Source organism: Eurosta solidaginis, chromosome 1, assembly GCF_040869045.1.
Source record: "Eurosta solidaginis isolate ZX-2024a chromosome 1, ASM4086904v1, whole genome shotgun sequence".
NCBI classification, from domain to species: domain Eukaryota; kingdom Metazoa; phylum Arthropoda; class Insecta; order Diptera; family Tephritidae; genus Eurosta; species Eurosta solidaginis.
In genome coordinates, this window is record NC_090319.1 from 108,413,074 (window position 1) to 108,426,522 (window position 13,449).

Sequence of the window (13,449 nt, forward strand, 5' to 3'; positions counted from 1 at the left end):
TACTATATCTATGGGTAGTAGATTCAGTATTACATTCATAGCCTCCGTTGGCGTGTTGCGGAGGGCTACGCTTATGCATAGTAGTGCAGATCTTTGCACCTTTTGAAGAGCAAGAACCGTCGAGGATTTATTCAGGGCGGGCCACCATACCGCCACCCCGTATAGCAATATTGGCCTAACTATGGCCGTGTATATCCAATGTACTATCATAGGGGACATACCCCATTTCCCCCTTTACATGTGTAGAGGGCAACCGTGGCCTTACGGACACGTTCCGTGGTGTTTTGTGTCCAGTTCAATTTCTTATCAAATGTGAGCCCTAGATAGTTTGCGGACTCACTTAATTTAAGCACTGTGTTTGCCAGCACTGGAGTTGAGAGACGTGGTATCTTATACCTCCTCGTAAAGAACACCAGCTCCGTTTTATTTGGGTTCACGCCCAGACCATTATCAACGGCCCATGCTTCGACCCTTCTTAATTCTTAATTTTTTTTTTTTTTTTTTATCATATCGCAGAGAGTTTGTGGAAACTTCCCACTTATCACCAAGGCAAGGTCGTCAGCATATTCTATAGCTTTACAGCCCCTCCCCTCCTCCATGTCCCTTACCAGCTGATTCACCGCCAATATCCACAGCAGAGGGGATAGGACTCCTCCTTGGGGAGTTCCCCTACTGATGAACCTGCTCACCGATACCCCTGCAAGTTCTGCCTGTACTACCCTGCATAGCAGAAATTGGTACACAAGACCCACCAGCTGAGATTCGATGCCCAGATCAGTCTGTACCTTAATGATTGAGTCGGGTTTAATGTTATTGAACGCTCCTTCTATGTCTAGGAAGGCTGCCAGGCAGTATTCCTTGAAGGAGAACGATCTCTCTATGCAGGATGTAATTTCGTGCAATGCCGTTTCCGTTGATTTACCCTTCATATAGGCGTGTTGTGTTTCAGAGAGTTGGTCATTCACTGCCTCCCTGATATATGTTTCCATCAGCCTCTCCATCACCTTTAATTGAAACGAAGATAGACTGATGGGTTTGAATTCCTTAGGCTTCGCGTGGCATGCCTTGCCTGCCTTAGGAATAAACACCATTTTAGATATTTTCCATATACGTGGGATGTGGTTTAGTGCTACGACACCTCCTATTATAGCATATAGCCAGGTAGTGCTGCAATCCAGTGACTGTTGCAGTTGTATAAGTGTAACTCCGTCCGGCCCTGGTGTTTTGAACGGTTCAAAAGATTGGATCATCAGGCCTTTGCAAGCATCCTGGGCCGTATTAACCGATCTGGAAAGTACTTTCCTGAGTCTACCCCCTTCAGACACTGTTTCCATGCTGCTACAGAAATCTCGCCAGGAGGATCTTTTGGCTTTCCTTAGCTCAAACTTATAGTTTCTAAGATGTTCTTTGTATACTTCCCAATGCTGCTCATCGCCATAGGCTTTAGCTGCATTGAAAGTGGTCCTACTTAACCTGCGAAGGTTTTCGATTTGTGAATTCCACCATGGTGGCTTGTTTTTACCCCTTTGAATTCTCTTGGGACAGACTTTATCTAGTGCCTTGCGGCATGCCCCCGTTTTGTTTTTGTAATAAAGGTTGGTTCAGTTCCCCTATTGCTTATGGTTAGTCTAGAGTTTAGGATGAAATCAAAAAGTAACTCACCCCTTTCGTTTTCGTTATTACTCACCCAGGTGGAGTGGTACGCGTTTACATCTCCTCCCAGTATCAGTACACCTGATGTAGCTTCCATCAGCTTTCTGACGGTCGATGGCGGCACCGTCTTCTCATGGACTAGATAAATTGATGATAGCCTGATTTGACCCATTCTCAAGCTCAGGCTGATCGTTGTTGTGTCTTCATCACTAAATTGAGGAAGAAACAAAACATTAAGCATATATAAGACATATATAAAGACTTTCGCACTAATTTAACAATTGGTTAAGTACCAATTTAAAAGTATTTTCAGAGTAGGAAAAATCCAAAACTAACGAATTTGAGAGCAAGTTAAACTCTTTAAGAGCTCTGGAAAGAGGAGAATTTGCAGCGTAATTAGTTCTTGCCAATCCCACAAAAAAATATGCATTATTTCTTAGGCATATATGTGGAATAGAAAGGAAAATACGTTCTAAAAGGTAGGGACAACCAACAGCCCCACGTATTAAATTATAAACAAATATTAGAGTGAGAAAAGTTCTCCTGCAGTTCAAAGTCTTAAGATTGATAAGCAAACATCTGGATTCATAGGAAGATCAAAATGAAGGGGACGTAGAGCGTACTTAGTAAATACTTTTTGAATTCTTTCAAGACGATAAATATGACAAGCATAAAACGGCCGCCAAATAAGTACGGCATATTTCAATTTCGAACGTACGAAAAGAAAATAAAAAGAAAACTTGGAATCAAAGACCACCCCAAGATCAGTGACCTCGGAAACAGTGCTTAGTTGCGCGCCCCCAATGTGGTAGGAAGTAGGAATGAGTAAACGGGATTTATAATAAGAGACATGATAGCATTTTTTAATATTTAACGCAAGTTTATTATTTTTGCACCAAGTAACTACATTATCTAGGCCCTTCTGAAGTTTAATTGAATCTGAGGGGCAAATAATCTTGTTGAAAATCTTCATATCATCTGCGTATAGCAGGAATTGCGAAGATTCAAAACAGCTGGCAATATCATTAATGAAAATCACAAAAAGAATAAGGCCCAGTATGCTTCCCTGGGGAACGCCTGAAGAAGCTATGAATGGAATGAGGTCGCACCATCAACTACCACGGTACAACTACGGTTGGAGAGATATGATTTAATCCATTTCAAAAAAACAGAATGAAACCAAAGCAATGTAATTTCGATAGTAGAATACTATGATTAACTTTATCGAAGGCGTTTGAAAAGTCGGTATACATGGTATCTACTTGGGCTCGATTAGTAAAAGCGTCGATGCAGTATTCCGAAAACACTGCCGAGTTAGACGTGGTTGATCTTCCCGACATGAAACCATGCTGCTCTACAGAGATTAGACGATTTATTGAGAAAATAATTTTTTCTTTTACAATACATTCGAAAATTTTTGAGACAGTAGATAATTTAGAGATCGGTCTGTAATTAACAATATTGTTTTTATTGCCAGTTTTGAAAATGGGAGTGATACACGTAATTTTCCATGCATCAGTGAACTCTCCTTGCGCGAGGGATTTATTAAAAAGCAGCCATAGAGGGTAGGCGATAGCAGAACTGTTTTTGAAAAGGAGAGACGACAAGCCATCAACATCAGTCTGTGATGACAATTTTACTTGGTGAATCCCCCTTTCAACATCGTCTGAAGTGAGCTCGAGACCACCAAAATTTAACATAGAATCAGCAGGAGGAAGCCAATTATTACTCACGCCAGAGTCTGGGTCAAAATTTGAACTAAAAAATCAGCGAAAAGATTCGCAGTATCTGATGAATAGTCTGGTTGCTTATCATTGAAGAACACAACGGAGAGAATACTTGAACAGGATTTTATAGACTTAACATAACGCCAGAAGGCTTTGGGATTCAATTTTAAATCTGCCTCAAAGTTATGCACATATTTCTTCTTCAAATCCTTGCTCAATGACTTAAATTCTTTTAAGTATTGCAAATACTTTTCTTTATGAGAAGACAAGTTTGAACTTCTAAATTTTTTATAAAACATGTTCCTTAAATTCTTAAGTTTTTTCAACTCCTTAGTAAACCAAGGAATTTTATAAGCCCTTTTTGGCTCTCGGGATGTTGTCATTACAGATAGCTCTTAAATTATTCTTAAATATATTGTTACGAATATTAGCAAAACTAAGAGGTGCTGCCATCTCTAAGCCGATGTTAAGCAGCGCCTTGCATGCACATCAATAGATCAATCATTATGTATCTACATAAACGAATCAATCATTATGTCTACACATATGTAGGTACACGCAGCTGAGAGCAACGCACAAGCACATGCAGATATCTTATCTGCAATGCTCCTAAAGGTATGCAATTGTGATTGGGGAAGTGTCGCTCACACATACAATCGCATGGGGTATGAGAGAAGCTATAAAGATTATACATCTGTAGTTTTAGCTGAGAAATTTATAACTAACTAAGTAAATTCTGGAAGCGCCTGGAAGATGCCACGAGGAAATCACAAAGTATAAAAGCATCAGCGGTAGAGGCGCTAAGGGCAGTTTCAGTTAAGCACGCAATAAGTCAGTTTCAGTAGAGCTATCAATCAGTTTGGTTATTAAGCAAGCTATTCGTTGCAAAGTATAAGTGTTATTGTGAAGTACTTTAATAAAGGCCATTTTTTCATTATTCAATATTGGAGTTATTTATTCAACAATTTAGCGATACGAACGTTAGCAGAAGATTGCAAATAAGGGGAATTGCAGTAAACTCGTTACAATTGGTGTCAGAAGAGGAACTGTTGAATAAATTACAGAGTTGCAAAGCACAACAAGGATATGGCGAAGTTAAGTGAATTAAGGATCCAGCAACTGAAAAAGGAGTTGGACGCCCGTGGATTGAATACAACCGGCAATAAACTCGAACTTCAGGCAAGACTATGAGAGGCAATGGAAGCAGAAGGAATTAACGTGGAAGAATATGACTTTCATCTTGATGGCGACGAGACAACAAAACAAAAATTGAGGAGAAAAACGAAACACCGCAGACAATGGCGAACACAGACTTGAACACAATATTAGCTGCAATATCTGCACAAACGTCGACAGTAACATCGAAAATTGAAGCACAAGAAACACGTATTTCAGAAATGTCGACACAAATAACATCCAAGATGGAAAAACAACTAGAATCGCAGGAGAACCATATAACAGCGAAGATTTAATCACAGGAGGCACGTATCTCAGAAATGTCGTCAGAAATAACATCTAAAATTGAAGCATAAGAGGCACGTATATCAGAAATGTCGACACAAATTTCAGCACAGGTATCATCGCAGATCTCTGCACAACTAGAATCGCGTATGGAAGAACGCAGTTTCAGGAAGGGTTCAGTGGTCGACAAGATAAAACGGAGGCCGAGATAGATGCTTTAAAAGATCGTATTCAGGAGTTACAATTGAACCGTCCAATAACGTCAACGTTTACTCTGAAGGTGAAATCCCCAACGTTTGATGGTTCTGCTCCTTTCCAGGTATTTAAGCTCCAATTTGAGAAGACGTCGGCAGCGATCAACTGGAATGCTGAAGATAAAGTTGCAGCTCTGTTCGTGGCATTGAAAGGGCCAGCAGCCGAAATCCTACGATTCCCGAAGGAGAGCGGAACAACTATGAAGCATTGATGGCCGCTGTCGAGAGCCGTTATGGAAGCGAGCATAGGAAACAGATATTCAAAATTGAGTTGCAAAACCGTGACCAAAGAGCGAATGAGACTTTGCAGGAGTTTGCCTCGGATGTTGAAAGATTGGCTCATCTCGCAAATGCGGACGCACCCGTGGAATACACCGAGAGGATAAAAATCCAGAGTTTTATAAATTGCATACGGGACGTGGAAACGAAGCGAGCTACATACGCAAACCCAAAGCTGAAATTTGTGAAACGGTATCACATGCATTGACTCAGGAAATTGCCTCACTATTGAGTAAACCAGCATATAAGGCTCATCGTGTGGAAGTAGAAAGGCTAGAGTGGGTAGAGGCAATATTGGAGGCGCTGAAAGGATCGCAAAAGCGCAGTGAAAGAGTTATCAATTGCTTCAAATGGGGAAGCCCGGTCACATTGCACGTCATATAAAAGATTAAAATGCAATAAAAAGATTTGTGGCCTTAATGAGTGAATTCTGAATGTCTCTTTATTCAAATATTTCAGCTTATTTATATTAAATTATTCTAAACATATTCTTACATACATATTTACATTTAAGCATACATACTTACATGCATATCTACCTAAAGCATACATACCTACATACCTACATACAACTCGATACAAAATATGTACCTACACATCTGTGTTGAGCTGTGACTTCTATGGGAAATTGCTAGAATTAAAATTTGTTTGGTTGTGTGTTGTACACACACCTGTATTAAATCGTGTGAATGGCTATGTCAGCAATAATTATCAAATGCATATGCATTATGTGTTGATGAATATTTAGACTATTTTTGTAGCAGGGTAGCATATTAGACTGATTTAAATATTTGGGATTAAATTGTTGGCTGTTTACACTACATCTTCCTTTTTTTAAAATGCTTATGCATTTGGAGAATGCTTATGCATTTGGAGAATGCATGGGTGTTCTATTTTTATAAATTAATTCTACTTTTGTATTTTATGTTTGTAGGTTGAACATTTTCTTATTCTACTAATTTAAGTCTATTTTTGTGTATTTTTAAATTGTTATTATTTATGATATTGCTATTCTCTATGTTACTGAGAAATTTTTGCTTATCCTCATTTCCTATTCTAGATGGGATTAAAGTGTCATTATTTTTATTATTAGTATTTTCTTTTTTATAGGGTATTAGAGTAAAATTATTATTTTCATCGATTTCTTCTGCCTTATAGGGTAAAATTAAAATAATTTTTCCTATTGATCTTTTTTTTTCTACAGGTTATTAATAAAATTATTTTCCTATCGGTATTTTATATTTTACAGGTTTATAGAATTATTTTTCCTATTGATGCTTTCTATTACACAGGTCATCAATAAAATTATTTTTCTTATTGACATTTTCTATTCCGCAGGTCATTAATAAAATTACTTTTCCTATTCTACAGGGTTATTAATAACATTATTTTCCTATCGGTATTTTCAATTCTACAGGGCCCTATATGTATGTCTACTATTTATTTATATATTTATCTAAATCCAAAAATCCTATAATCTAAATTTATGACCAAACAAAGTTTTTTGTATTGGTAGTCCGTTTCAAATTAAAATTGAAACGTATAGAATAAGGTAATGGTTACAGTCATCATTGGTTGAAAATTGACATTTATCTAAAAAGCGGGATCTTTGAGCGTATGATATACAGCAGATTGGGTAAATTCAGTTGCTGCTAGCGCAAGAAGTAGTTATATAGTGATAAGTGGTTAAACAAAAGGGTAAAGTGGATGCAAACATTTTTCATATCTCTCTTATACCATTTTTCATATTTTCCAGCAATATTTTTATTAGATCTTATGTGTCATGCGATTTTCCGGGTGGCCTTCACAGATGGGATCGTCATGATATTTATGAAGAATTTTTTTTTAATTTTTGTCGACATTTGTCACATGCAAAACTTCTGCGGTCAATGCAAATATTTGATCTTTGAGAACTTGGGTACCTATTTTTTTATTTTTAAATATGCTTACTCGAGTATTCATTACTCTTGACCAATTTGTCTCCTAAGGGACAACTGTCTTTTTCTCTTACAAGTCCTAGATTGCCGGCATTTTTAAGCCTGGTTGAATATTGTCCTAAGTCAATAACTTCCTCAACAATCTGGTTGCTTGTATTACGCTACAATTTTTCTATCCATTTGGATGAAAGCGAGCGTGACATGTCTAATTGCAAATTTATTTATTAAGCGCTTTATTTATAATAAGGTTCTCTTTGTGACTTTTTATTTTCTTCATTCTGGCTGGTTTTGAAGTATCCGATCTTGTGGTAATTTTAGGTATTTTGCATATTTCCACTTACGTAAGGTTTTTAGGCAAGCATTATGTTGCGAAAGGTTTGTGGTATAAATCTTCTACTTTGACAGCTACTGCTGTGAATTAGCAAATTCATGAACTTAGACAGTGCTAATGAAGCTGTCTTAATAAATTCTTCTATTGAGTGAGGCATTTTGCAGTGATTCATTTGTAATATTTACTGTCGAAATTGTGTTGAATTTAGGGGATTTAGGGTGCTAAATTTGAATATTATATCAATAGCACGATTCCGCAGGTTGAAACTGCTAGCCAAACATCTCAAATGTTTGGGTTAATTTTTGGCTCTGGTTCAGCTGGTGGTTTATATTCTATTCTATGATGTTTCAGAGTTTCTTTTTCCTACCTCGTAACCAGCTATGAGGTTAATTTTTGTCCACGAAGACATTTTAAAGAGATGATATGATTGAAAGAGAAAATTAAAGAGAAATTAGAAATGTATTCCCTTTTCTTTGGGGGTGGGGGAAAAATGCAAATTTATGCTTATTTCTTTGTTTTTTATGTTTATTATATTCAGCATCCAATTTTAGCTTTATTATTTTTTCCTTATTTAGTTAGCATTATATAAGTTATTATTTAAAAGGTTTATTTCTAAAAATGTTTGTTCTTAAGGAACAATTTGTTTATTTTAACTTTTTTGACATTTTTAAATTTTCTTACAAAATCTTCTGAATTTTTTTTTTCAGATGATGAATTGTTAAATACAGTTTACTTTTTCTTTTTTAACTATTAAAAATTAATTCCTATGCTATTTTCTTTTTTTTTCATTTTCTTTTCTCTTTTTGTATTTTGGTAAAACATCTTTAAACATTTCAAAAAAAAATTTTTTTTCACACCCTAATGTTTACATTGCTGGAAATTTATATTTAGTCTAACTAATTTGTCGAAAATTTGGTCAAATTGGCTATGAATTATATGTCCTCTTCTGGGAACATATCATAAAAATTAGGAAAAAAAAAAAGGTTTTTATAAGTAGCAGAAATTTTAATTTTTGCTTGTCAATAGGCAGCCGTTAGGTTGCCGAATATTTTTCCTGCTTAAAAATAATGTCTAAATTGTTAAAAGTAATTCAAAATTAAGCAGATTATACTTATTATGCATACTTATACTTATGCTGCCAGTCCTGTTGTTATACCACCTTATCACCGTTTATACCACCTTATCACCGTTTTGTCCCTTCCAAGGTAATATCAATATTTTTACTGGTCATATCCACTGCTCCTGCATCATTTCGATTATAAAGCCCGTAAATTATCATAAAAATTGCTAAATGGCGTCATTTTGGAGTGCTCCAAATTGGTCAAATCCACTGCTCCTGCATCAGTTCGATTACAAAGCCCATAAATTGCTAAATGGTGTCATTCTTGAGTGCTCCAAATTGGTCATATCCACTGCTCCTGCATCAGTTCGATTATAAAGCCCGTGAATTATCATAAAAATTGCTAAACACCATTTGCTTCTTTTACAAGGCTTAGGCTGTAATCAGCCGGTAAAATCCTTGCCAGCTATGAAATTAGGCTGAAAATTCAGCCAGTAGAATCTCCTGGCAGGATCGCCATATAAAAGATTAAAATGCAATAAAAAGAGTTGTGACCTTAATGAGTGAATTCTGAATGTCTCTTTATTCAAATATTTCAGCTTATTTATATTAAATTATTCTAAACATATTCTTACATACATATTAGCATACATACATTTAAGCACACATACTTACATGCATATCTACCTTAAGCATACATACCTACATACAAATCGATACAAAATATGTACATCTGTGTTGAGCTGTGACTTCTATGGGAAATGCAATGTCTGAAAATTTGCTAGAATTGAAATTTGTTTGGTTGTGTGTTGTACACACACCTGTATTAAATCGTGTGAATGGCTATGTCAGCAATAATTATCAAATGCATATTTATGTGTTGATGAACATCTAGACTATTTTTGTAGCAGGGTAGCATATTAGACTGATTTAAATATTTGGGATTAAATTGTTGGCTGTTTACACTACAGTCATTGCGATCTTGGTCCTGGTAGTTCCAACTTGGGTGGCCGTAAACGCAAAGCTGGAGGAGATGAGCAAGAGCGTGCCAGATGTAAAAATCGAGAGCTAGCTCCAACTATTGAATGTCCTGTGATATCTGTGTCGCAAATTTGAAGGAAATCAAGCAGTCTTACCGTCAGAGGGAATGTGGATTGCAAGGAGCGTGTACTAACTGTAGTTACGGGCGCATCTCATTCCTTGATTCGATCTGATTTAGTCAACAGGAGAGTAAACCCTTACCTGGAGCAAGGTTGCGTACGGTCACAGGCGAGTATAGCCAAGTCCAGAGAGAAGTGATATGTGAATTGGGAAGGTCATGGTTCTACACAAATTCGTTGTGGCGGAGATCGTTGATGAAGTCATATTGGGAGTTGACCATGACATCAGAATCGATATGCCAAGAAAGATTATGCGCGATGAGAACCAGGATGTGCCACTTAACTTCAGTTTGGAAGAAGGGTTCAGCAGTAATAGAGTGCTGGTGAAAGAGATCCTACAAAAACCGCAAAAGCCAAAGGCAGCAGATCGGGCAAGGGTTGATAGAACGAATGGGCCAAACAAATCAAAACCGAAGGTACCTGTGAGAGAAACACTGGCATTGAAAAACCCTAACGCACGTACTAAAACGAAGGAAAGAATTTCGCAGAAAGAATGCAAGGGTGGTTTCAAGCCAGGGCACACCACTGTTGTGAAGCGTCGGAACGATACTGATTATGCAAAGCAAATGGTCCAGCGCAAGCTCTACGAAATAGTTCATTAGCGAAAAAACAGAGTGTGAAGGAACGAACCAGGGTATTGAGTGGTACGATGAAACACAGGTACGATGAGAACAATAATTTGAAAGGTTTCTTGGCGGGAGATTTGGTACTGTTATACAACCCTCACCGGCGGAAAGGTGTTCGCTCCAAATTTTGGGGCTGTTTTGAAGGCCCGTACAAAGTTGTGAAGAAGATCAGTGACACCATCTACCGCATACAAACAATTGGGAAACCCGGAAGTAGAAGGGTGGTTCATTTGGAGATGCTAGCAGCGTTTATATCGAGATATTTGTCTGATGGGGACGATCAGACTTAGGTGGAGGGCAGTGTTATGAATATTAGCAAAACTAAGGGTTGCTGCCATCTCTAAGCCGATGCTTAGCAGCGCCTTGCATGCACATCAATAGATCAATCATTATGTATCTACATCAACGAATCAATCATTATGTCTACACATATGTAGGTACACGCAGCTGAGAGCAACGCACAAGCACATGCAGATATCTTATCTGCAATGCTCCTAAAGGTATGCAATTGTGATTGTGGAAGTGTCGCTCACACATACGAGCGCATGGGGTATGAGAGAAGCTATAAAGATTATACATCTGGAGTTGTAGCTGAGAAATTTATAACTAACTAAGTAAATTCTGGAAGCGCCTAGAAGATGCCACAAGGAAATCACAGAGTTAGAGCTATCAATCAGTTTGGTTATTAAGAAAGCTATTCGTTGCAAAGTATAAGTGTTATTGTGAAGTACTTTAATAAAGGCCATTTTTCCATTATTCAATATTGGAGTTATTTATTCAACAATTTAGCGATACGAACGTTAGCAGAAGATTGCAAATAAGGGGAATTGCAGTAAATTCGTTACAATATCAAAACAACCTGAGACTGCAACCCCAGTAAATAGCAGATCCCAGTCAATATAATCAATTGCCGTATTGACTACATCGACATCGTAATTTTTAAAGCAAAAGTTTGAAAAAGAGTCCTCACAATAAGTATTAAACTCATAAAACTCCAAATGAGGAACAAGCGGTACATGATGCAAACCAGGAGTAGACAAAGGGTCGAGGCACTCCTGGATGGAAAAATTTATATCGCTTAAAAAGATAAGGTCTTCTAATTCTATGAAACGTATTATAAAAACTGTTGACTTGACTAAGGTCACATTTTGAAAACCTGTCAATCAAGTATATTTCAGCAAAAGTATTAGAAGATTTTGGGTAGAGCCCAAGGCTACGGTTTATATTAGACCACTCTAATTTGCTAAGGTTGAAATCTCCGATTACGCAAACGTTTTCGTGATCAGATGCTAAGGCTACAATATTATCAACATGATTTTTGTAAAGCAAATCCCCACTAGTTGGCGGTATGTAAGAAGCACAAATTAATAGTTTAGAAGATCCATGTACTGTAATGCACAGCTGATCCAAGAGAGTATCTTGATTGGGTAGTCGCATCAATGTTCAACGATATTTTCGCTGAACAGCAATTAAGACGCCCCATCCTCTTGAGAGACCAGTTTTAGAAAAGTCACGATTTTTACGAAAAGCATAGTATAATTTCTCATCAAAAAACTCACTATCCAGGAAATTGTCATTTAACCACGACTCAACAAGAACAAAGATGTCGTAATCCACAGTATGAAGATAGTAAGACTTCGTCCTGAGGCCTGATACATTTTGATAATAGATTTTATGATCCTTAGGAGGAATAATATGCGTTTCAGCACTAACTACGGAACTTGACGAGGTGTCCCGTCCTTGCGAAAAGACCGGAACGGCCGAAATTGGACATTTGTAGGCCAGATACTAGCATTAACTACTTTATTATAGTAGCAGTGCGGTACGCCAAGTTTAAAGTTAACTTTAATTAGTTCTTTTAAGCTGTTATCTTTTTTGACAAGTGCATAAGACGACAAATTTTTTGTAAATTTCGGCGTGCTTTGAAATATACGCTACAATTTCTGCACTGGTCACATTTGGAGAGAATGATGATAGATGCAGCCATGCCAATCCGGGGGCAACAAGTAATTCTTGATTTTCACTATATCCAATCACAAGTGGCTTACTTAAGGTTATTTGTGAACTATGCACAGATTTCCTATTGGCTACTTTTTTAACAGAAGATGTAGCCGAATTCGCTACGTTAGCATTCTCTACCGTATTCAGTTGAGCGAAAGGATCAGGATAGACAGGCATAACTGAGGCAGCAGCAGAGATAGTCGGCTTCGACGTCAGTTTCGCTTGCGAGGAAGCAGAGGCCAAAAGCGAATACGCATTACCAAGAGAGCCGGCCACAGTAGCAAATGTTTGCATATTGTTACGAATATTAGCAAACTAATGGGTGCTGCTATCTCTAAGCCGATGCTAAACAGTGATATCATGCACATCCATAGATCAATCATTATGTATCTACATAAACGAAACAATAATTGCGTCTACACATGTGTACCATGTATGTATACGAGCAGCAGAGAATCAATGCACAAACACATGCATATATCTGAGATACTCCTGAAAGTATGCAATGAGAGAAGCTATAAAATCGTGCAATTGTAGTTACAGCTGAGAAGTTTGAGAGCTGATGGCATCTAGTAGATTCTGGAAATGGAAGCGCCTAGAAGATGCGAACGTTGAAATCAGAGAGTATAAAGGCAGCAAATGTAGAGGCGGTGGAATTCAGTTTGAGTTGAGCTATCAAGCAGTTATTGATTAAGCACGCAATCTGGCGGGCAATAGTAGAGTTTCATTTGAGCTGTCAATCTGTTTGGTTGTTAAGCAAGCTAGTTGCAAAGTATAAGTGTTATTGTGAAGTACTTTAATAAAGGCCATTTTTCCATTATTCAATATTGGAGTTATTTTTTCAACAGTTTAGTGATGCGAACGTAAGAAGCAAGTTGAAAATAAGGGGAGTTACAGTAAATTCGTTACAATATTATTATTTAGAGCAGCGACGCCGACAGCGGTATTAGCAGCAGAAGC